At 61.0% G+C, this 25,108-nt stretch overlaps 2 non-coding genes across 2 annotated transcripts; both read left to right on the forward strand.

Moving 5' to 3' along the window:
- Positions 1–13,159: 13,159 nt before the first annotated feature.
- Positions 13,160–13,278, forward strand: LOC131863075 (5S ribosomal RNA). The gene has a single exon (XR_009362010.1). It is a non-coding gene; the product is annotated as a 5S ribosomal RNA (ribosomal RNA).
- Positions 13,279–19,194: 5,916 nt separating this feature from the next.
- LOC131863076 (5S ribosomal RNA) lies at positions 19,195–19,313 on the forward strand. The gene has a single exon (XR_009362011.1). It is a non-coding gene; the product is annotated as a 5S ribosomal RNA (ribosomal RNA).
- The last annotated feature ends 5,795 nt before the right edge of the window (positions 19,314–25,108 follow it).

Below are 25,108 nucleotides of genomic sequence, written 5' to 3' on the forward strand. Positions count from 1 at the left end.
CGGAGATATATATCCAATTGCAACGAAGGAACGTGCCAAAGATCGAGAACAATGGCAGAAATGCTAGTAACGTGCACTTCGGGACCAACGCATCACCGGAAGACAACCGCCAAACATCGAAAGAGTCGCGATGCTCCGCAACCTACGTGCAAAGCGGTCGCACACCGGGTAAGGGAGTGAGAGCCCCAAACATAGCTGGGCGAGGCGCTCACTCCGCTCTTTAATATCTCGTTAATACCGCCAAGGAAATGGCACAAGCACACACACACAAGCATCCTCGGAAGAGGACAGTTCGAGTGACAGGTCAAATCCAAGAGTTCCGAAGACTACCTCCAGGAACAATCGGGAACAAGACCGATTACAAGTCGTCGAGTCTGTTACTGGGCGAACACGAGATGCGCACAGGAAATCGATCAGCCCTCACAATGGCCCAAGGCCAGAGATCGGACTGCTACGATTTACCCCAACAATCATCGTGCCACTCTTCGCAGAGAGGTGATAGACGCCAACGAGCCCGCGCATAGCAATCGAGGTGTAAAAAGGGCGTTGAAGGCAGGAAGCCTGGACGAAAGAGGCTACGAGGTCACCTCGAAGCGGTCTAAGAATCGGGCGCACTTGGGGCGACTACCAGTGCCAACCCCTTATCCCGCGGTGCGTCCGACACACAGAAATTTCCAAGGCGGCCAAGGAGCCTCCCCGCATAGCAATCGGGGTGTGAGGTTACGGATGCAGCATTGATAGCAATCGAGGTGGGAGGCGAAGGATGCAGAAGTGAGAGCCGAGGGATGTAGCAGAGATAGCAATCGGGGTGTGTGATGCAGAAGAGATAGCAATCGAGGTGTGCGGTGGGAAGGGCCCAGCAGCCAGAATGCATGAAGCGACGGATGAAGCAGTGATGACAACCGGGCTGTGAGGAGAGGAGGGATGCAGCCAAGAAAGCAATCAGGGCTCGAGGCAAGGGATGCATCAAGGATAGCAATCATGTTGTGAGGCGAGATTCCAAAGGCTAAACGTGAGAGGCTGCAGGGTCGACTCAGAGAGGTCTATGCATGTGAGAGGCTGAAAGCAAGGTCAACTCGGAGCGGTCTATGCATCGGGCGCGCTTGGGGCGACTACCAGTGCCAACCCCTTATCCCGCGACGCGTCCGACAAAGAGAACGTTCCAAGGCGGCAGAGGAGGTTACCAGCCGAAGGATGCAGTAGCAATAACAGGTATAGTTCCGCGGCGGCCGAGAAGACTCACCGCATAGGAATCGGGATGCGAGGCGAGGGATGCGGCGGGAAGGCCCCGACGGCTAAACGGAAGAGGCTGCAGGGCCGCCTCGGAATGGTCCAAGCATCGGACGCGATTGGGACGACTACCAGTGCCAACCCCTTATCCCGCGATGCGTCCGATACACAGATAGTTCCAAGGCGGCCGAGGAGCCTCACCGCATATCAATCGGGGTGCGAGGCGAGGGATGGGGCGGGAAGGCCCCAACGGCTAGACGGAAGAGGCTTCAGGGCCACCTCGGAATGCTCCAAGCATCGGACGCGCTTGGGGCGACTACCAGTGCCAACCCCTTATCCCGCGATGCGTCCGATACACAGATGGTTCCAAGGCGGCCGAGGAGCCTCACCGCATAGCAATCGGGGGTGCGAGGCGAGGGATGGGGCGGGAAGGCCCCAACGGCTAGACGGAAGAGGCTTCAGGGCCGCCTCGGAATGGTCCAAGCATCGGACGCGCTTGGGGCGACTACCAGTGACAACCCCTCATCCCGCGATGCGTCCGATACGAAGATGGTTCCAAGGCGGCCGAGGAGCCTCACCGCATAGCAATCGGGGTGCGAGGTGGGGGATGCGGCGAGATGGCCCCAACGGCTAGACGGAAGAGGCCACAGGGCCGCGTCGGAATAGTCCAAGCATCGGACGCGCTTGGGGCGACTACCAGTGACAACCCCTTATCCCGCGATGCGTCCGATACGAAGATAGTTCCAAGGCGGCCGAGGAGCCTCACCGCATAGCAATCCGGGTGCGAGGTGGGGGATGCGGCGAGATGGCCCCAACGGCTAGACGGAAGAGGCTGCAGGGCCGCCTCGGAATAGTCCAAGCATCGGACGCGCTTGGGGCGACTACCAGTGACAACCCCTTATCCCGCGATGCTTCCGATACGAAGACAGTTCCAAGGCGGCCGAGGAGCCTCACCGCATAGCAATGGGGGTGCGAGGTGAGGGATGCGGCGAGATGGCCCCAACGGCTAGACGGAAGAGGCCACAGGGCCGCCTCGGAATAGTCCAAGCATCGGACGCGCTTGGGGCGACTACCAGTGACAACCCCTTATCCCGCGATGCATCCGATACGAAGATAGTTCCCAGGCGGCCGAGGAGCCTCACCGCATAGCAATCGGGGTGCGAGGCGAGGGATGCGGCGAGATGGCCCCAAAGGGTAGACGGAAGAGGCTGCGGGGCCGCCTCGGAATAGTCCAAGCATCGAACGCGCTTGGGGCGACTACCACTGCCAACCCCTTATCCCGCGATGCGTCCGATACACAGATAGTTCCGAGGCGGCCGAGGAGCTGGGGGATGCGGCGAGATGGCCCCAACGGCTAGACGGAAGAGGCTGCAGGGCCGCCTCGGAATAGTCCAAGCATCGGACGCGCTTGGGGCGACTACCAGTGACAACCCCTTATCCCGCGATGCGTCCGATACACAGATAGTTCCGAGGCGGCCAAGGAGCCTCACCGCATAGCAATCGTGGTGCGAGGTGGGGGATGCAGCGAGATGGCCCCAACGGCTAGACGGAAGAGGCTGCAGGGCCGCCTCGGAATGGTCCAAGCATCGGACGCGCTTGGGGCGACTACCACTGCCAACCCCTTATCCCGCGATGCGTCCGATACACAGATAGTTCCAAGGCGGCCGAGGAGCCTCACCGAATAGCAATCGGGGTGCGAGGCGAGGGATGCGGCGAGAAAGCCCCAACGGCTAGAGGGAAGAGGCTTCAGGTCCGCCTCGGAATGGTCCAAGCATCGGACGCGCTTGGGGCGACTACCAGTGACAACCCCTTATCCCGCGACGCGTCCGATACACAGATAGTTCCAAGGCGGCCGAGGAGCCTCACCGCATAGCAATCGGGGTGCGAGGCAAGGGATGCGGCGAGAAGGACCCAACGGCTAGACGGAAGAGGCTTCAGGGCCGCCTCGGAATGGTCCAAGCATCGGACGCGCTTGGGGCGACTACCAGTGACAACCCCTTATCCCGCGACGCGTCCGATACACAGATAGTTCCAAGGCGGCCGAGGAGCCTCACCGCATAGCAATCGGGGTGCGAGGCGAGGGATGCGGCGAGAAGGACCCAACGGCTAGACGGAAGAGGCTTCAGGTCCGCCTCGGAATGGTCCAAGCATCGGACGCGCTTGGGGCGACTACCAGTGACAACCCCTTATCCCGCGACGCGTCCGATACACAGATAGTTCCAAGGCGGCCGAGGAGCCTCACCGCATAGCAATCGGGGTGCGAGGCGAGGGATGCGGCGAGAAGGACCCAACGGCTAGACGGAAGAGGCTTCAGGGCCGCCTCGGAATGGTCCAAGCATCGGACGCGCTTGGGGCGACTACCAGTGACAACCCCTTATCCCGCGATGCGTCCGATACACAGATAGTTCCAAGGCGGCCGAGGAGCCTCACCGCATAGCAATCGGGGTGCGAGGCGAGGGATGCGGCGAGAAGGACCCAACGGCTAGACGGAAGAGGCTTCAGGGCCGCCTCGGAATGGTCCAAGCATCGGACGCGCTTGGGGCGACTACCAGTGACAACCCCTTATCCCGCGACGCGTCCGATACACAGATAGTTCCAAGGCGGCCGAGGAGCCTCACCGCATAGCAATCGGGGTGCGAGGCGAGGGATGCGGCAAGAAGGACCCAACGGCTAGACGGAAGAGGCTTCAGGGCCGCCTCGGAATGGTCCAAGCATCGGACGCGCTTGGGGCGACTACCAGTGACAACCCCTTATCCCGCGACGCGTCCGATACACAGATAGTTCCAAGGCGGCCGAGGAGCCTCACCGCATAGCAATCGGGGTGCGAGGCGAGGGATGCGGCGAGAAGGACCCAACGGCTAGACGGAAGAGGCTTCAGGTCCGCCTCGGAATGGTCCAAGCATCGGACGCGCTTGGGGCGACTACCAGTGACAACCCCTTATCCCGCGACGCGTCCGATACACAGATAGTTCCAAGGCGGCCGAGGAGCCTCACCGCATAGCAATCGGGGTGCGAGGCGAGGGATGCGGCGAGAAGGACCCAATGGCTAGACGGAAGAGGCTTCAGGGCCGCCTCGGAATGGTCCAAGCATCGGACGCGCTTGGGGCGACTACCAGTGACAACCCCTTATCCCGCGACGCGTCCGATACACAGATAGTTCCAAGGCGGCCGAGGAGCCTCACCGCATAGCAATCGGGGTGCGAGGCGAGGGATGCGGCGAGAAGGACCCAACGGCTAGACGGAAGAGGCTTCAGGGCCGCCTCGGAATGGTCCAAGCATCGGACGCGCTTGGGGCGACTACCAGTGACAACCCCTTATCCCGCGATGCGTCCGATACACAGATAGTTCCAAGGCGGCCGAGGAGCCTCACCGCATAGCAATCGGGGTGCGAGGCGAGGGATGCGGCGAGAAGGACCCAACGGCTAGACGGAAGAGGCTTCAGGGCCGCCTCGGAATGGTCCAAGCATCGGACGCGCTTGGGGCGACTACCAGTGACAACCCCTTATCCCGCGACGCGTCCGATACACAGATAGTTCCAAGGCGGCCGAGGAGCCTCACCGCATAGCAATCGGGGTGCGAGGCGAGGGATGCGGCGAGAAGGACCCAACGGCTAGACGGAAGAGGCTTCAGGGCCGCCTCGGAATGGTCCAAGCATCGGACGCGCTTGGGGCGACTACCAGTGACAACCCCTTATCCCGCGACGCGTCCGATACACAGATAGTTCCAAGGCGGCCGAGGAGCCTCACCGCATAGCAATCGGGGTGCGAGGCGAGGGATGCGGCGAGAAGGACCCAACGGCTAGACGGAAGAGGCTTCAGGGCCGCCTCGGAATGGTCCAAGCATCGGACGCGCTTGGGGCGACTACCAGTGACAACCCCTTATCCCGCGACGCGTCCGATACACAGATAGTTCCAAGGCGGCCGAGGAGCCTCACCGCATAGCAATCGGGGTGCGAGGCGAGGGATGCGGCGAGAAGGACCCAACGGCTAGACGGAAGAGGCTTCAGGGCCGCCTGGGAATGGTCCATGCATCGCACGCGCTTGGGGCGACTACCAGTGACAACCCCTTATCCCGCGACGCATCCGATACACAGATAGTTCCAAGGCGGCCGAGGAGCCTCACCGCATAGCAATCGGGGTGCGAGGCGAGGGATGCGGCGAGAAGGACCCAACGGCTAGACGGAAGAGGCTTCAGGGCCGCCTCGGAATGGTCCAAGCATCGGACGCGCTTGGGGCGACTACCAGTGACAACCCCTTATCCCGCGACGCGTCCGATACACAGATAGTTCCAAGGCGGCCGAGGAGCCTCACCGCATAGCAATCGGGGTGCGAGTCGAGGGATGCGGCGAGAAGGACCCAACGGCTAGACGGAAGAGGCTTCAGGGCCGCCTCGGAATGGTCCAAGCATCGGACGCGCTTGGGGCGACTACCAGTGACAACCCCTTATCCCGCGATGCGTCTGATACACAGATAGTTCCAAGGCGGCCGAGGAGCCTCACCGCATAGCAATCGGGGTGCGAGGCAAGGGATGCGGCGAGAAGGACCCAACGGCTAGACGGAAGAGGCTTCAGGGCCGCCTCGGAATGGTCCAAGCATCGGACGCGCTTGGGGCGACTACCGTTGCCAACCCCTTATCCCGCGATGCGTCTGATACACAGATAGTTCCGAGGCGGCCGAGGAGCCTCACCGCATAGCAATCGGGTTGCGAGGCAGATTATTGGGAAGGGAACCCCCTGGGATGCGGCTCAAGCAGTGCCCAAAGGGACTGGAATGCGGAATCACATCGAGAGACCCAAATGCTATACGAGGGCTCAAATCGAATTATCGATTTGGCCACGACATGGACGCATCGGAACGACTACCTTTGCCGAACCACTCGCAATTGCATCCATACCGAAACCAATAGACATTTCCGTTAGAGCCCTCGCATAGCATTCGGGAATCTCGCATGCCCCTCTAAATCGACCAATGCTGGCGCTCAACGAAAATCCGAGCGCTACCACCGTTCGAGCGCCAGCATTGGTCGAGTTAGAGGGGCACGGGGGAGAATGCTCCAGTCAACACCTCCCCTATATAAGTTATTTGTCCGATTCTCGCACAACCGTAGTCTGCCTCGTCGAATCAAACAACGGTCCCAGATTCCGACTTCCGTTCCGTAGAGACCCAAAAGCTAGATGGAGGCTCGCAAGAAAGAGAGTCGGCGCATAGCAATCGGGTTTCTCGAACGTTTAGGGACCGAGCTCACTTGCGGATAGGGCAAAATCCGCCAAGCAACCCAAAAGCTAGACGGGGGCTCGAATCGAATCGCCTAGGCGGCCACAACAACGACGTGTTGGATCGACTACCAGTGCCAAACCATTCAGCAAGACTAGTCTGTGTCGAGGCCGGATAGAGATTCTCAGAGAGCGCCCGTATAGCATTTAGGAGACCTGCCGCGTCCCTCACACTCGACAAATGGTGGTGCACGTTTATAAATCCGAGCGATCCCAACCCTTTCAAGCACCAACATCGGTCGAGATAGAGGGGCACGGAGGGGGCTGCGTGAGACAACACAGTCCCCTATATAAGTTATTTGTCCGATTCTCACACATCCGAAGAATGGTCATCAAATCGGACAACAGCCCAAACTTCCGACTTCCGTCCCAGAAAGCCCAAGAGCTATCTAAAACGTTCATGGCCGGAACTCGATCGCGGCTATACCAGTCCGCCAAGCAACCCAAAAGCTAGACTGGAGCTCTAGTCGAATCACCTCTGTGGCCATTGCAAGGACGTGTTGGAGCGACTACCATTGCCGAACCATTCCGCAGGTCGAGTCCATACCAAGGCCGCATAGAGATTCACGATGAGCTCCTGCATAGCAATCAGGAGACTTGCCGTGTCCATCACAATCGATAAATCCTGGTGCAAGATTTTTGCATCCGAGCGCTCCAACCAGTCGAGCACCAGCATCAATCGACATAAACGGGCACGGGGGGAGGATGCTCGAGAACACTACCTCCCCTATATAAGTTATTTGTCCGATTCTCAAGCAGCCGAAGTCTGGTCATCGAATCGGGTCAAAGACCACAACTTCCGACTTTACCCACAATGCAAGTCATCGAATCGAACATCGGCCCCCGAGTCGGACTCCATGCGTATGTCAGGTCATCGGACCCAAATTCCGCCTTCCTGCGCATGGCGGGCCATCAATATCAACTCGGTCATCGGACCCAAACTCCGCCTTTCTGCGCATGGCACGCCTTCAAATCGGTCATCGGACCCAAATTCCGCCTTCCTGTGCATGGCGGGCCATCAACATCAACTCGGTCATCGGACCCAAATTCCGCCTTTCTGCGCATGGCACGCCATCAACTCGGTCATCGGACCCAAATTCCGCCTTCCTGCGCATGGCAGGTCATCGGACACAAATTCAGACCTCGCCAATATGCCTACGTATCGAATCGGTCATCGGACCCAACTTCCGACTTCATCCATACTGTAGGGTCTTTGAGGTTGGCGCGGTGCGCTCAACCCGGGGAGTCGACCCATCGAAGCATACACCTCCCCTATATAAGCTATTTGTCCGATTCCCACACCTGTGTAGTTTGCACCTCTGACCAGGACATCGACCCCAACTTCCGAACTCGACTGCAACGACGGCACCAGCGCCTTGGTGCGCACCTTGCGACGCACAGTCCCAACATTCGCCTTCCTGCACATGGCAGGTCATCGGACCCAAATTCCGACCTCGCGAGTATGCCTACATATCGAATCGGTCATCGGACACAACTTCCGACTTCATCCATACCGTAGGGTCTTTGAGGTTGGCGCGGTGCGCTCAACCCGGGGAGTCGACCCAACGAAGCATACACCTCCCCTATATAAGCTATTTGTCCGATTCCCACACCTGTGTAGTTTGCACCTCCGATCAGGACATCGACCCCAACTTCCGAACTCGCCTGCAACGACCGAACCAGCGCCTTGGTGCGCACCTTGCAACGCACAGTGCCAACATTCGCCTTCCTGCACATGGCAGGTCATCGGACCCAAATTCCGACCTCGCGAGTATGCCTACATATCGAATCGGTCATCGGACCCAACTTCCGACTTCATCCATACCGTAGGGTCTTTGAGGTTGGCGCGGTGCGCTCAACCCGGGGAGTCGACCCAACGAAGCATACACCTCCCCTATATAAGCTATTTGTCCGATTCCCACACCTGTGTAGCTTGCACCTCCGATCAGGACATCGACCCCAACTTCCGAACTCGACTAAAAAGACCGCACCAGCACCTTGGTGTGCACCTTGCAACGCACAGTGCCAACATTCGCCTTCCTGCACATGGCAGGTCATCGGACCCAAATTCCGACCTCATGAGCATACCTACTAATCGAATCGGTCATCGGACCCAACTTCCGACTTCATCCATACCGTAGGGTCTTTGAGGTTGGCGCGGTGCGCTCAACCTGGGGAGTCGACCCATCGAAGCATACACCTCCCCTATATAAGCTATTTGTCCGATTCCGACACCTGTGTAGTTTGCACCTCCGCTCAGGACATCGACCCCAACTTCCGAACTCGCCTGCAACGACCGAACCAGCGCCTTGGTGCGCACCAAAAGTGCGCACTTTTGGAGGGCACTTTTGTGCGCTCCAAAGGTGCGCACTTTTGGAGGGCACTTTTGTGCGCTCCAAAGGTGCGCACTTTTGGAGGGCACTTTTTGGAGGGCACTTTTGTGCGCTCCAAAGGTGCGCACTTTTGGAGGGCACTTTTTGGAGGGCACTTTTCTGCGCTCCAAAGGTGCGCACTTTTGGAGGGCACTTTTTGGAGGGCACTTTTCTGCGCTCCAAAGGTGCGCACTTTTGGAGGGCACTTTTTGGAGGGCACTTTTCTGCGCTCCAAAGGTGCGCACTTTTGGAGGGCACTTTTTGGAGGGCACTTTTCTGCGCTCCAAAGGTGCGCACTTTTGGAGGGCACTTTTGTGCACTCCAAAGGTGCACACTTTTGGAGGGCACTTTTTGGAGGGCACTTTTCTGCACTCCAAAGGTGCGCACTTTTGGAGGGCACTTTTTGGAGGGCACTTTTGTGCGCTCCAAAGGTGCGCACTTTTGGAGGGCACTTTTTGGAGGGCACTTTTGTGCGCTCCAAAGGTGCGCACTTTTGGAGGGCACTTTTGTGCACTCCAAAGGTGCGCACTTTTGGAGGGCACTTTTCCTGCGCTCCAAAGGTGCACACCTAGGTGAGCACCTTCGACCACACCTTGTAGCACACCAAACTCTGACTTTCGACTTCATCCGCAATGCAGGGTCTTTGAGGTTGGCGCAATGCGCACAACCAGGGGAGTCGACCCATCAAACCCAACACCTCCCCTATATAAGCTATTTGTCTGATTCTCATACATGCGTAGCCTGCAGGAGCAATTAGGACATCGACCCCAACTTTCGGCTTCTAAACGAAAACAAGGTCTTTGAGGTTGGTGTAATGCGAACAACTAGGGGAGTCAACCCATCAAACCCAACACCTCCCCTATATAAGCTATTTGTCTGATTCTCATACATGTGTAGTCTACAGGAGCAATTAGGACATCGACCCCAACTTTTGACTTCTTAACGAAAACAAGGTCTTTGAGGTTGACGTAATGCGCACAACCAGGGGAGTCAACCCATCAAACCCAACACCTCCCCTATATAAGCTATTTGTCCGATTCTCATACATGTGTAGCCTACAGGAGCCATTAGGACATTGACCCCAACTTTTGACTTCTTAACGAAAACAAGGTCTTTGAGGTTGGCGTAATGCGCACAACCAAGGGAGTTGACCCATCAAACCCAACACCTCCCCTATATAAGCTATTTGTCTGATTCTCATACATGTGTAGCCTGCAACAACGATTAGGACATCCACCCCAACTTCTGAATTCGTCTGCGTTGACCGCACCAAAGGTGCACGCCTTGGTGCTCACCAAAATCCGACTTCCGACTTCTTCTGCTATGCGGGGTCTTTGAGGTTGGCGCAGTGCGCACAACCAGGGGAGTCAACCCACCGAATGCAACACCTCCCCTATATAAGCTATTTGTCTGATTCTCATACATGCGTAGACTGCAGCAATGATTAGGACATCCACCCCAACTTTTGACTTCTTAAACAAGACAGGGTCTTTGAAGTTGGTGCAGTGCACACAACCAGGGGAGTCGACCCATCAAACGCAACACCTCCCCTATATAAAGCTATTTGTCCGATTCTCATACGTGTAGTCTGCAGCAGCGATTAGGACATCGACCCCAACTTCCGAATTCGTTTGCATTGACCGCACCAAAGGTGCACGCCTTGGTGTGCACCTTGGAGTGCACTTTGGTGCTCACCTCGGTGCACACTTTGGTGTGCACCTCGGTGTGCACCAAAGGTGCGCACCTTGGAGCGCACCAAAGGTGTACACTTTGGAGCGCACCACATAGGGTCTTTGAGAGGTTGGCGCAGTGCGCACACCAAGGTGGGTGTTGAGGTGCGTGCCGAGGTGGGTGGGTGCTAGGGTGCGCTCCATGGTGGGTGCCAGGGTGGGTGCGTGCTAGGGTGGATTCCAAAGAGGGTCATAGGGTGGGTGCCAAGGTGGGTTGGTGATATAGTGGGTTCAAAGGTGGGTACTAGGGTGGGTTCCAAGGTGGGTCACAAGTTGGGTGCCAGGATGCGTGGGTGTTAGGTTGGGTGCCAAGGTGGGCTCCTGCGTGGGTGGGTGCTAGGGTGGGTTTCAAGGTGGACGCGAGGGCGGGTGCCAAGGTGGGTAACAAGTTGGGTGTTAGGATGGGTGAGTGCTAGAGTGGGTGCCAAGGTGGGTGGGTGCTAAGGTGGATGCCAAGGTGGTTCACAGGGTGGGTGGGTTCTAGGGTGAGTTCCAAGGTGGGTCACAGGTTTAGTGCTAGGGTGCGTGTCAAGGCGGGTGTCGAGGTGCCTGGGTGCTAGGGTGTGGATGCCAATGTGGGTCATAGGGTGGGTACTAGGGTGGGCTGCAATGTGGGTGCCAAGGTGGGTAACATGCTCGGTTGGTTCTAAATTGGGTGTCAGGGTGGGTGTGCACCCACCTTGCCCGAGGTGGGTGCCAAGGTGCCAGTGTGGGTGGGTGCTAAGGTGGATGCCAAGGTGGGTGAGAAGGTGGGTGATAGGTTGAGTGGTAGGATGGGTGGGTGCCAAGATGGGTCACAGGGTGGGTGCAAGGGTGGGTAGGTGCTAGGGTTGGTGTCAGGGTGGGTGGGTGCTAGGTTGGGTTCCAAGGTGGGTGCGAGGGTGAGTGTCAAGGTGGGTCACAGGTTAGGTGCTAGGATGGGTGAGTGCTAGGGTGCAAAGGTGCCAGGGTGGGTGCTAGGATGGGTCGATGCTAGGGTGAGTGGCAAGGTGGGTCCACAAGTGTCAAGGTGGGTGCCGAGGTGGGTGCCAACTTGGGTTCCAAGGTGGGTGCCAAGTGGGCGACTGCTATGGTGGATGCCAAGGTGGGTCACGGGGTGGGTGCCAAGTTGCTAGGTTGTGTTCCAAGGTGGGTGCCAACGTGGCTGCTAGGGTGCGTGGGTTAAAGGGTGTGTCACAACGTGGGTGCCAGGATGGGTGCGCACCCACACTGGCCAAGACGGGTGCAAGGTTGGGTTCCAAGCCCGGTCACAGGCTGGGTGCTAGGATGGGTGGGTGCCAAGGTGGGCACCAGGGTGGGTGCACCCACCCTGGCCAAGGTGGGTCACGGGGTGGGTCCTAGGGTGGGTAACAGGGTGGGTACTAAGGTGCGTGCCAAGGTGGGTCATGGGGTGGGTGCCAAGGTGGGCACCAGGGTGGGTGTGCACCAACCCTAGCCAGGGTAGGTCACGGGGTGGTTGTCGGGGTGGGCGTCAAGGAGCCAAGGTGGGTGGCAAGTAGCCAAGTTGCGTGCCAAGGTGGGTGTCGGGGTGGGTGCCAAGGATCCAAGGTGGGTGCCAAGGAACCAAGGTGGGTGTCTGGGTGGGTGCCGAGGTGGGAGCCAGGGTGGGTCCCAAGGTGAGTGCAAAGGTGGGTGCCAGGGTCAAGGTGAGTGCCAATGTGGGTTCCAAGGTGCCAGGGTCAGGGTGAGTGCCAATGTGGGTTCAAAGGTGCTAAGTTGGGTGCGAGGTTGGGTGCGAGGGTGGGTGGGTGCCAAGGTGTGCTAGGTGGAAGCCCGGGTGGGTCGGCATCCCATGGGTGTCGAGTTGGGTGCCTGATGGGTGCTTCTTGTCAAGTTTTAGTCGTCGGGACTCATTTCGAGCCTTAGAGGTCGTTTCTTGTCCGGTTGCCCTGTCTTCGACCTGGGAACCCAATTTTGGTCCTCGGGTCCCATTTTTTTTTGTCTCGCATCCCACTTTTGGCCTGTGGCCTTTTCGGGGTCGATTCTCGTTTTGGGCATCAGAGCATGTTTCTTCTCCTAAAACCCAATATTTGTTTATTAAGTCTCGGAACACATTTTTGTTCTCGTGGACCCATCATGGGTCTTGGAACGCATTTGTGGTCCTTGGGTCCCATTTTGCATCCCGAAACTTGTGTTTTGGTGCTTGATCCCTATTTTGGGTGCCCACCTTGCACCAAGTGCGCACCCGGGGCAAACCGAGCGCCTTGGTGCACCGGGGCAAGATCGAGCGTGCACCCGAGGCGCCCCGAACATGCACCAAGGTGCACTCGGCCCACATGTGAGCGCAGGTCGTTGCGCCCGAGGTGGTGTGTGGGCACCGCGTTGCAGACGGGACACTGCACGCACACGACGCCCCGTCCAGGTGCACGCACGTAGGCCGGGCCGGGTGCACACCCGACGCCCTAGCAAGGTGCGCGCACCCGGGCAGGGCTCACACTTGGCGAACGGGGCGCACTTCGCGAGGGAGGGTGTGCACCTCGACGGGGGTGGGTGGCCGGGGTGGATTCGCACGTGGGTCGCGGTTTGCTAAGTACACACTGCGACAAGCTCATAACGGGTGCGATCATACCAGCGTTAGTGCACCGGATCCCATCAGAACTCCGCAGTTAAGCGCGCTTGGGCCGGAGTAGTACTGGGATGGGTGACCTCCCGGGAAGTCCCGGTGTTGCACCCTTTTTTAGTTTTTCGCCGGGCGTCGCAATGCTATTTGAATAAACCTTTTGCCCGTTTGCGTTCTCGTCGGGGCCGGGCCGGGCCGGGGTGCGCTGCCCGCACTACCGCGCGCGCGGGGGGCGACACCGAGCGCGCACCCGAGGCGCCCCGAGCACACAGGCCACGGTGCAACCCGGGCGTTGTGCGCGCACCCCGGTGCGCCCGAGGTGCTGCGCGCGCACCCAGGTGAAATCGGTGTGCACCTCGGCCAGTGCGCGCTCGGTCGAGTCGCGCACGTTGGCCAAGGTGCACGGTGATGTTTCTTACTCTAAGGTTCCGCACCAGACGCCCGGGACAGGTGAGCGAAGCTGGGCGGGGCCGGGTGCGCGGCCGGGGCAGGTGCACGCAGCTGGAGAGAGCTTTGGAGCACACCAGAGGTGCGCACCTTGGAGCACACTTCGGAGCGCACCAATGATGCGCTCCATTCAAAAGTTTCCTGAAAAGGCAAAAAAAGTTGAGATTATAGAATTTCCCACTTGAGAGATTGTAAAAAAAAAAAATTTAAAATGAAGGAAACGCGGGTGCCAAGGTGTGCGCGCCCGGGTGCGCAGCCCAGCCAAGGTGTGCGCACCAAGGCGCCCACCCTGGCGAAGGTGCACGCAAGGTGCGCACCCGAGGCAAACCGGACAATTAACCCAACTTTCGACTTCGCGCGCACCTGCGCACCTTGGAGCGCACTTCGGAGCGCTCCTTGTTGCGCACCAATCTTGGGCACCTCGGAGTGCACCATGGCGCCCACCAAGGTGCGCACCCGGGGCAAACCGAGCTCCGACTTCGTGCGCACCTTGGAGCGCACGAAAGGTGCGCACCATGGCGCCCACCAAGGTGCGCAGCCCAGCCAAGGCGTGCGCATCAAGGTGCGCACCCTGGCGAAGGTGCGCACCCGGGGCAAACCGAGCTCCGACTTCGTGCGCACCTTGGAGCGCACAAAGGGTGCGCAACCCAGCCAAGGTGTGCGCACCCCGGGCAAACCGAGCTCCGAATCGTGCGCACCTTGGAGCACACTTCGGAGCCCTCCTTGGTGCGCACCGATGTTGCGCACCTCGGAGCGCACCCGGGGAAAACAATGCAATTAACCCGACTTTCGACTTCGTGGGCACCTCGGAGCGCTCTCGGGTTCGCACCTCGGAGCACACCGAGGTGCGCACCTTTGATGCGCTGCCTTCACCAATTTCCAGAAAAGGCAAGAAAACATTGAGAAGGTGTGCGCACCGAGGTGCCCACCCTGGCGAAGGTGCACGCGAGGTGCGCACCCGGGGCAAACCGGGCTCCGACTTCGTGCACGCCATGCTGCGCACCTTGGAGGGCCATGGTGCGCACCTTGGAGCACACTTCGGAGCGCTCAATGGTGCCCAACCCAGCCAAGGTGCCCACCGCGGCGAAGGTGCACGCGAGGTGCGCACCCGGGGCAAACCGGGCTCCGACTTCGTGCACGCCGCACCTTGGAGCACACTTCGGAGCGCTCCTTGGTGCGCACCAGGGCGCGCAACCCAGCCGAGGTGCCCACCCCGGCGAAGGTGCACGCGGGGTGCGCACCCGAGGCAAACCGGGCTCCGACTTCGTGCACGCCATGGTGCCCACCGCGGCGAAGGTGCACGCGAGGTGCGCACCCGGGGCAAACCGGGCTCCGACTTCGTGCACGCCGCACCTTGGAGCACACTTCGGAGCGCTCCTTGGTGCGCACCAGGGCGCGCAACCCAGCCGAGGTGCCCACCCCGGCGAAGGTGCACGCGAGGTGCGCACCCGGGGCAAACCGGGCTCCGACTTCGTGCACGCCATGGTGCCCACCGCGGCGAAGGTGCACGCGAGGTGCGCACCCGGGGCAAACCGGGCTCCGACTTCGTGCACGCCGCACCTTGGAGCACACTTCGGAGCGCTCCTTGGTGCGCACCATGGTGCCCACCAGGGCGCGCAACCCCGCCGAAGGTGCACGCGAGGTGCGCACCCGGGGCAAACCGGGCTCCGACTTCGTGCACGCCGCACCTTGGAGCACACTTCGGAGCGCTCCTTGGTGCGCACCAGGGCGCGCAACCCCGCCGAAGGTGCACGCGAGGTGCGCACCCGGGGCAAACCGGGCTCCGACTTCGTGCACGCCATGGTGCGCACCAGGGTGCCCACCGCGGCGAAGGTGCGCACCCGGGGCAAACCGGGCTCCGACTTCGTGCACGCCGCACCTTGGAGCACACTTCGGAGCGCTCCTTGGTGCGCACCAGGGCGCGCAACCCAGCCGAGGTGCCCACCCCGGCGAAGGTGCACGCGAGGTGCGCACCCGGGGCAAACCGGGCTCCGACTTCGTGCACGCCATGGTGCCCACCGCGGCGAAGGTGCGCACCCGGGGCAAACCGGGCTAGGACTTCGTGCACGCCGCACCTTGGAGCACACTTCGGAGCGCTCCTTGGTGTGCACCATGGTGCCCACCAGGCCGCGCAACCCAGCCAAGGTGTGCGCACCAAGGTGCACGCGAGGTGCGCACCCGGGGCAAACCGGGGTCCGGCTTCGTGCACGCCGCACCTTGGAGCACACATCGGGGCGCTCCCGGGTTCGCACCGGCGTTGCGCACCGTGGTGGGCACCTCGGAGCGCACCGTGGTGGGCACCTCGGAGCACACCAAGGTGGGCAGCGAGGTGCGCACCTTTGATGCGATGCCTTCACTAATTTCCATAAAAGGCAAAAGAAAACGAGATTTTAAAATTTCCGTTTTGAAAGATAGTGAGAAAAAGGGAATGCTGGTGCCATCTTGAGCCCGCCCTGGTGCGCAGCCCAGCCAAGGTGTGCGCACCAAGGTGCCCACCCTGGCGAAGGTGCGCGCCCGGGCAATTAACCCAACTTCCAACTTCGCGCGCGCCAGGGTGGGAGCGCACCCAACAACCGGGCCTGGGAAGAGCCAATGCGAGAAACCCCACCAAACGCTCTGACAAAAAAAGAGGGGGCGCTCCAGTAACCCCGCTTCGGAGCGCACCCTGGGCAAACCCAGCCAGGGTGCCCACCCCGGCCAAGGTGCAGGCGAGGTGCGCACCCGGGGCAAACCGGGCTCCGACAACGTGCACGCCGCACCTTGGAGCACACTTCGTAGCGCTCCCGGGTGCGCACCTCAGAGCACACCAAGGTGGGCAGCGAGGTGCGCACCTTTGATGCGCTGCCTTCACTAATTTCCAGAAAAGGCAAAAAAAAGAGGAGATTTTAAAATTTCCGTTTTGAAAGATAGTGAAAAAAACGGAACGCGGGTGCCATCTTGAGCCCGCCCGGGTGCACAGCCCAGGTAAGGTGCCCACCCTGGCAAAGGTGCGCACCCGGGCAATTAACCCTACTTCCGACTTCGTGCGCGCCAGGGTGGCAACCGGGCCTGGGAAGAGCCAATGCGAGAAACCCCACCAAACGCTCCGACAAAAAAAGAGGCGGCGCTCCAATAACCCCGCTTCGGAGCGCAGCCGGGGCAAACCCAGCCAAGGTGCCCACCCCGACGAAGGTGCACGCGAGGTGCGCACCCGGGGCAAACCGGGCTCCGACAACGTGCACGCAGCACCTTGGAGCACACTTCGAAGCACTCCCGGGTGCCCACCGGCGTTGCGCACCGTGGTGGGCAGCGAGGTGCGCACCTTTGATGCGCTGCCTTCACTAATTTCCAGAAAAGGCAAAAAAAAATGAGATTTTAAAATTTCCGTTTTGAAAGATAGTGAAAAAAACGGAACGCGGGTGCCATCTTGAGCCCGCCCTGGTGCGCAGCCCAGGCAAGGCATGCGCACCAAGGTGCCCACCCGCGGTGCACGCCCGGGGCAAACCGGGCTCCGACTTCGTGCAGGCCGCACCTTGGAGCACACTTCGGAGCGCTCCTTGGTGCGCACCATGGTGCCCACCAGGGCGCACCCGGGGCAAACCGGGCTCCGACTTCGTGCACGCCGCACCTTGGAGCACACATCGGAGCGCTCCCAGGTTCGCACCAGCGTTGCGCACCTTTGATGCGCTGCCTTCACTAATTTCCAGAAAAGGCAAAAAAAAACGATATTTTAAAATTTCCGTTCTGAAAGATAGTGAAAAAAACGGAACGCGGGTGCCATCTTGAGCCCTTCCTGGTGCGCAGCCCAGGCAAGTTGTGCGCACCAAGGTGCCCACCCTGGCGGAGGTGCGCGCCCGGGGCAAACCGGGCTCCGACTTCGTGCACTGCATGGTGCCCACCAAGGCGCGCAACCCAGCCAAGGTGCCCACCGCAGCGAAGGTGCACGCGAGGTGCGCACCCGAGGTGCACACCCGGGGCAAACCGAGCTCCGACTTCGTGCACGCCGCACCTTGGAGCACACTTCAGAGCGCTCCTTGGTGCGCACCAGGGCGCGCAACCCAGCCAAGGTGCTCACCCCGGCGAAGGTGCACGCGAGGTGCGCACCCGGGGCAAGCCGGGCTCGGACTTCGTGCACGCCGCACCTTGGAGCACACATCGGAGCGCTCCCGGGTTCGCACCAGCATTGCGCACCTTTGATGCGCTGCCTTCACTAATTTCCAGAAAAGGCAAAAAAAAAAAAAAAACGAGATTTTAAAATTTCCGTTTTGAAAGATAGTGAAAAAAACGGAACGCGGGTGCCATCTTGAGCCCGCCCTGGTGTGCAGCCCAGGCAAGTTGTGCGCACCAAGGCACCCACCCTGGCCAAGGTGGGTCACGGGGTGGGTCCTAGGGTGGGTAACGGGGTGGGTACTAAGGTGCGTGCCAAGGTGGGTCATGGGGTGGGTGCCAAGGTGGGCACCAGGGTGGGTGTGCACCAACCCTAGCCAGGGTAGGTCACGGGGTGGTTGTCGGGGTGGGCGTCAAGGAGCCAAGGTGGGTGGCAAGTAGCCAAGTTGCGTGCCAAGGTGGGTGTCGGGGTGGGTGCCAAGGATCCAAGGTGGGTGCCAAGGAACCAAGGTGGGTGTCTGGGTGGGTGCCGAGGTGGGAGCCAGGGTGGGTCCCAAGGTGAGTGCAAAGGTGGGTGCCAGGGTCAAGGTGAGTGCCAATGTGGGTTCCAAGGTGCCAGGGTCAGGGTGAGTGCCAATGTGGGTTCAAAGGTGCTAAGTTGGGTGCGAGGTTGGGTGCGAGGGTGGGTGGGTGCCAAGGTGTGCTAGGTGGAAGCCCGGGTGGGTCGGCATCCCATGGGTGTCGAGTTGGGTGCCTGATGGGTGCTTCTTGTCAAGTTTTAGTCGTCGGGACTCATTTCGAGCCTTAGAGGTCGTTTCTTGTCCGGTTGCCCTGTCTTCGACCTGGGAACCCAATTTTGGTCCTCGGGTCCCATTTTTTTTTGTCTCGCATCCCACTTTTGGCCTGTGGCCTTTTCGGGGTCGATTCTCGTTTTGGGCATCAGAGCATGTTTCTTCTCCTAAAACCCAATATTTGTTTATTAAGTCTCGGAACACATTTTTGTTCTCGTGGACCCATCATGGGTCTTGGAACGCATTTGTGGTCCTTGGGTCCCATTTTGCATCCCGAAACTTGTGTTTTGGTGCTTGATCCCTATTTTGGGTGCCCACCTTGCACCAAGTGCGCACCCGGGGCAAACCGAGCGCCTTGGTGCACCGGGGCAAGATCGAGCGTGCACCCGAGGCGCCCCGAACATGCACCAAGGTGCACTCGGCCCACATGTGAGCGCAGGTCGTTGCGCCCGAGGTGGTGTGTGGGCACCGCGTTGCAGACGGGACACTGCACGCACACGACGCCCCGTCCAGGTGCACGCACGTAGGCCGGGCCGGGTGCACACCCGACGCCCTAGCAAGGTGCGCGCACCCGGGCAGGGCTCACACTTGGCGAACGGGGCGCACTTCGCGAGGGAGGGTGTGCACCTCGACGGGGGTGGGTGGCCGGGGTGGATTCGCACGTGGGTCGCGGTTTGCTAAGTACACACTGCGACAAGCTCATAACGGGTGCGATCATACCAGCGTTAGTGCACCGGATCCCATCAGAACTCCGCAGTTAAGCGCGCTTGGGCCGGAGTAGTACTGGGATGGGTGACCTCCCGGGAAGTCCCGGTGTTGCACCCTTTTTTAGTTTTTCGCCGGGCGTCGCAATGCTATTTGAATAAACCTTTTGCCCGTTTGCGTTCTCGTCGGGGCCGGGCCGGGCCGGGGTGCGCTGCCCGCACTACCGCGCGCGCGGGGGCGACACCGAGCGCGCACCCGAGGCGCCCCGAGCACACAGGCCACGGTGCAACCCGGGCGTTGTGCGCGCACCCCGGTGCGCCCGAGGTGCTGCGCGCGCACCCAGGTGAAATCGGTGTGCACCTCGGCCAGTGCGCGCTCGGTCGAGTCGCGCACGTTGGCCAAGGTGCACGGTGATGTTTCTTACTCTAAGGTTCCGCACCAGACGCCCGGGACAGGTGAGCGAAGCTGGGCGGGGCCGGGTGCGCGGCCGGGGCAGGTGCACGCAGCTGGAGAGAGCTTTGGAGCACACCAGAGGTGCGCACCTTGGAGCACACTTCGGAGCGCACCAATGATGCGCTCCATTCAAAAGTTTCCTGAAAAGGCAAAAAAAGTTGAGATTATAGAATTTCCCACTTGAGAGATTGTAAAAAAAAAAAATTTAAAATGAAGGAAACGCGGGTGCCAAGGTGTGCGCGCCCGGGTGCGCAGCCCAGCCAAGGTGTGCGCACCAAGGCGCCCACCCTGGCGAAGGTGCACGCAAGGTGCGCACCCGAGGCAAACCGGACAATTAACCCAACTTTCGACTTCGCGCGCACCTGCGCACCTTGGAGCGCACTTCGGAGCGCTCCTTGGTGCGCACCAATCTTGGGCACCTCGGAGTGCACCATGGCGCCCACCAAGGTGCGCACCCGGGGCAAACCGAGCTCCGACTTCGTGCGCACCTTGGAGCGCACGAAAGGTGCGCACCATGGCGCCCACCAAGGTGCGCAGCCCAGCCAAGGCGTGCGCATCAAGGTGCGCACCCTGGCGAAGGTGCGCACCCGGGGCAAACCGAGCTCCGACTTCGTGCGCACCTTGGAGCGCACAAAGGGTGCGCAACCCAGCCAAGGTGTGCGCACCCCGGGCAAACCGAGCTCCGAATCGTGCGCACCTTGGAGCACACTTCGGAGCCCTCCTTGGTGCGCACCGATGTTGCGCACCTCGGAGCGCACCCGGGGAAAACAATGCAATTAACCCGACTTTCGACTTCGTGGGCACCTCGGAGCGCTCTCGGGTTCGCACCTCGGAGCACACCGAGGTGCGCACCTTTGATGCGCTGCCTTCACCAATTTCCAGAAAAGGCAAGAAAACATTGAGAAGGTGTGCGCACCGAGGTGCCCACCCTGGCGAAGGTGCACGCGAGGTGCGCACCCGGGGCAAACCGGGCTCCGACTTCGTGCACGCCATGCTGCGCACCTTGGAGGGCCATGGTGCGCACCTTGGAGCACACTTCGGAGCGCTCAATGGTGCCCAACCCAGCCAAGGTGCCCACCGCGGCGAAGGTGCACGCGAGGTGCGCACCCGGGGCAAACCGGGCTCCGACTTCGTGCACGCCGCACCTTGGAGCACACTTCGGAGCGCTCCTTGGTGCGCACCAGGGCGCGCAACCCAGCCGAGGTGCCCACCCCGGCGAAGGTGCACGCGGGGTGCGCACCCGGGGCAAACCGGGCTCCGACTTCGTGCACGCCATGGTGCCCACCGCGGCGAAGGTGCACGCGAGGTGCGCACCCGGGGCAAACCGGGCTCCGACTTCGTGCACGCCGCACCTTGGAGCACACTTCGGAGCGCTCCTTGGTGCGCACCAGGGCGCGCAACCCAGCCGAGGTGCCCACCCCGGCGAAGGTGCACGCGAGGTGCGCACCCGGGGCAAACCGGGCTCCGACTTCGTGCACGCCATGGTGCCCACCGCGGCGAAGGTGCACGCGAGGTGCGCACCCGGGGCAAACCGGGCTCCGACTTCGTGCACGCCGCACCTTGGAGCACACTTCGGAGCGCTCCTTGGTGCGCACCATGGTGCCCACCAGGGCGCGCAACCCCGCCGAAGGTGCACGCGAGGTGCGCACCCGGGGCAAACCGGGCTCCGACTTCGTGCACGCCGCACCTTGGAGCACACTTCGGAGCGCTCCTTGGTGCGCACCAGGGCGCGCAACCCCGCCGAAGGTGCACGCGAGGTGCGCACCCGGGGCAAACCGGGCTCCGACTTCGTGCACGCCATGGTGCGCACCAGGGTGCCCACCGCGGCGAAGGTGCGCACCCGGGGCAAACCGGGCTCCGACTTCGTGCACGCCGCACCTTGGAGCACACTTCGGAGCGCTCCTTGGTGCGCACCAGGGCGCGCAACCCAGCCGAGGTGCCCACCCCGGCGAAGGTGCACGCGAGGTGCGCACCCGGGGCAAACCGGGCTCCGACTTCGTGCACGCCATGGTGCCCACCGCGGCGAAGGTGCGCACCCGGGGCAAACCGGGCTAGGACTTCGTGCACGCCGCACCTTGGAGCACACTTCGGAGCGCTCCTTGGTGCGCACCATGGTGCCCACCAGGCCGCGCAACCCAGCCAAGGTGTGCGCACCAAGGTGCACGCGAGGTGCGCACCCGGGGCAAACCGGGGTCCGGCTTCGTGCACGCCGCACCTTGGAGCACACATCGGGGCGCTCCCGGGTTCGCACCGGCGTTGCGCACCGTGGTGGGCACCTCGGAGCGCACCGTGGTGGGCACCTCGGAGCACACCAAGGTGGGCAGCGAGGTGCGCACCTTTGATGCGATGCCTTCACTAATTTCCATAAAAGGCAAAAGAAAACGAGATTTTAAAATTTCCGTTTTGAAAGATAGTGAGAAAAAGGGAATGCTGGTGCCATCTTGAGCCCGCCCTGGTGCGCAGCCCAGCCAAGGTGTGCGCACCAAGGTGCCCACCCTGGCGAAGGTGCGCGCCCGGGCAATTAACCCAACTTCCAACTTCGCGCGCGCCAGGGTGGGAGCGCACCCAACAACCGGGCCTGGGAAGAGCCAATGCGAGAAACCCCACCAAACGCTCTGACAAAAAAAGAGGGGGCGCTCCAGTAACCCCGCTTCGGAGCGCACCCTGGGCAAACCCAGCCAGGGTGCCCACCCCGGCCAAGGTGCAGGCGAGGTGCGCACCCGGGGCAAACCGGGCTCCGACAACGTGCACGCCGCACCTTGGAGCACACTTCGTAGCGCTCCCGGGTGCGCACCTCAGAGCACACCAAGGTGGGCAGCGAGGTGCGCACCTTTGATGCGCTGCCTTCACTAATTTCCAGAAAAGGCAAAAAAAAGAGGAGATTTTAAAATTTCCGTTTTGAAAGATAGTGAAAAAAACGGAACGCGGGTGCCATCTTGAGCCCGCCCTGGTGCACAGCCCAGGTAAGGTGCCCACCCTGGCAAAGGTGCGCACCCGGGCAATTAACCCTACTTCCGACTTCGTGCGCGCCAGGGTGGCAACCGGGCCTGGGAAGAGCCAATGCGAGAAACCCCACCAAACGCTCCGACAAAAAAAGAGGCGGCGCTCCAATAACCCCGCTTCGGAGCGCAGCCGGGGCAAACCCAGCCAAGGTGCCCACCCCGACGAAGGTGCACGCGAGGTGCGCACCCGGGGCAAACCGGGCTCCGACAACTTGCACGCAGCACCTTGGAGCACACTTCGAAGCACTCCCGGGTGCCCACCGGCGTTGCGCACCGTGGTGGGCAGCGAGGTGCGCACCTTTGATGCGCTGCCTTCACTAATTTCCAGAAAAGGCAAAAAAAAATGAGATTTTAAAATTTCCGTTTTGAAAGATAGTGAAAAAAACGGAACGCGGGTGCCATCTTGAGCCCGCCCTGGTGCGCAGCCCAGGCAAGGCATGCGCACCAAGGTGCCCACCCGCGGTGCACGCCCGGGGCAAACCGGGCTCCGACTTCGTGCAGGCCGCACCTTGGAGCACACTTCGGAGCGCTCCTTGGTGCGCACCATGGTGCCCACCAGGGCGCACCCGGGGCAAACCGGGCTCCGACTTCGTGCACGCCGCACCTTGGAGCACACATCGGAGCGCTCCCAGGTTCGCACCAGCGTTGCGCACCTTTGATGCGCTGCCTTCACTAATTTCCAGAAAAGGCAAAAAAAAACGATATTTTAAAATTTCCGTTCTGAAAGATAGTGAAAAAAACGGAACGCGGGTGCCATCTTGAGCCCTTCCTGGTGCGCAGCCCAGGCAAGTTGTGCGCACCAAGGTGCCCACCCTGGCGGAGGTGCGCGCCCGGGGCAAACCGGGCTCCGACTTCGTGCACTGCATGGTGCCCACCAAGGCGCGCAACCCAGCCAAGGTGCCCACCGCAGCGAAGGTGCACGCGAGGTGCGCACCCGAGGTGCACACCCGGGGCAAACCGAGCTCCGACTTCGTGCACGCCGCACCTTGGAGCACACTTCAGAGCGCTCCTTGGTGCGCACCAGGGCGCGCAACCCAGCCAAGGTGCTCACCCCGGCGAAGGTGCACGCGAGGTGCGCACCCGGGGCAAACCGGGCTCCGACAACTTGCACGCAGCACCTTGGAGCACACTTCGAAGCACTCCCGGGTGCCCACCGGCGTTGCGCACCGTGGTGGGCAGCGAGGTGCGCACCTTTGATGCGCTGCCTTCACTAATTTCCAGAAAAGGCAAAAAAAAATGAGATTTTAAAATTTCCGTTTTGAAAGATAGTGAAAAAAACGGAACGCGGGTGCCATCTTGAGCCCGCCCTGGTGCGCAGCCCAGGCAAGGCATGCGCACCAAGGTGCCCACCCGCGGTGCACGCCCGGGGCAAACCGGGCTCCGACTTCGTGCAGGCCGCACCTTGGAGCACACTTCGGAGCGCTCCTTGGTGCGCACCATGGTGCCCACCAGGGCGCACCCGGGGCAAACCGGGCTCCGACTTCGTGCACGCCGCACCTTGGAGCACACATCGGAGCGCTCCCAGGTTCGCACCAGCGTTGCGCACCTTTGATGCGCTGCCTTCACTAATTTCCAGAAAAGGCAAAAAAAAACGATATTTTAAAATTTCCGTTCTGAAAGATAGTGAAAAAAACGGAACGCGGGTGCCATCTTGAGCCCTTCCTGGTGCGCAGCCCAGGCAAGTTGTGCGCACCAAGGTGCCCACCCTGGCGGAGGTGCGCGCCCGGGGCAAACCGGGCTCCGACTTCGTGCACTGCATGGTGCCCACCAAGGCGCGCAACCCAGCCAAGGTGCCCACCGCAGCGAAGGTGCACGCGAGGTGCGCACCCGAGGTGCACACCCGGGGCAAACCGAGCTCCGACTTCGTGCACGCCGCACCTTGGAGCACACTTCAGAGCGCTCCTTGGTGCGCACCAGGGCGCGCAACCCAGCCAAGGTGCTCACCCCGGCGAAGGTGCACGCGAGGTGCGCACCCGGGGCAAGCCGGGCTCGGACTTCGTGCACGCCGCACCTTGGAGCACACATCGGAGCGCTCCCGGGTTCGCACCAGCATTGCGCACCTTTGATGCGCTGCCTTCACTAATTTCCAGAAAAGGCAAAAAAAAAAAAAAAAACGAGATTTTAAAATTTCCGTTTTGAAAGATAGTGAAAAAAACGGAACGCGGGTGCCATCTTGAGCCCGCCCTGGTGTGCAGCCCAGGCAAGTTGTGCGCACCAAGGCACCCACCCTGGCCAAGGTGGGTCACGGGGTGGGTCCTAGGGTGGGTAACGGGGTGGGTACTAAGGTGCGTGCCAAGGTGGGTCATGGGGTGGGTGCCAAGGTGGGCACCAGGGTGGGTGTGCACCAACCCTAGCCAGGGTAGGTCACGGGGTGGTTGTCGGGGTGGGCGTCAAGGAGCCAAGGTGGGTGGCAAGTAGCCAAGTTGCGTGCCAAGGTGGGTGTCGGGGTGGGTGCCAAGG

The sequence above is a fragment of the Cryptomeria japonica genome, unplaced genomic scaffold (assembly GCF_030272615.1).
Source record: "Cryptomeria japonica unplaced genomic scaffold, Sugi_1.0 HiC_scaffold_55, whole genome shotgun sequence".
Taxonomy (NCBI): Eukaryota; Viridiplantae; Streptophyta; class Pinopsida; order Cupressales; family Cupressaceae; genus Cryptomeria; species Cryptomeria japonica.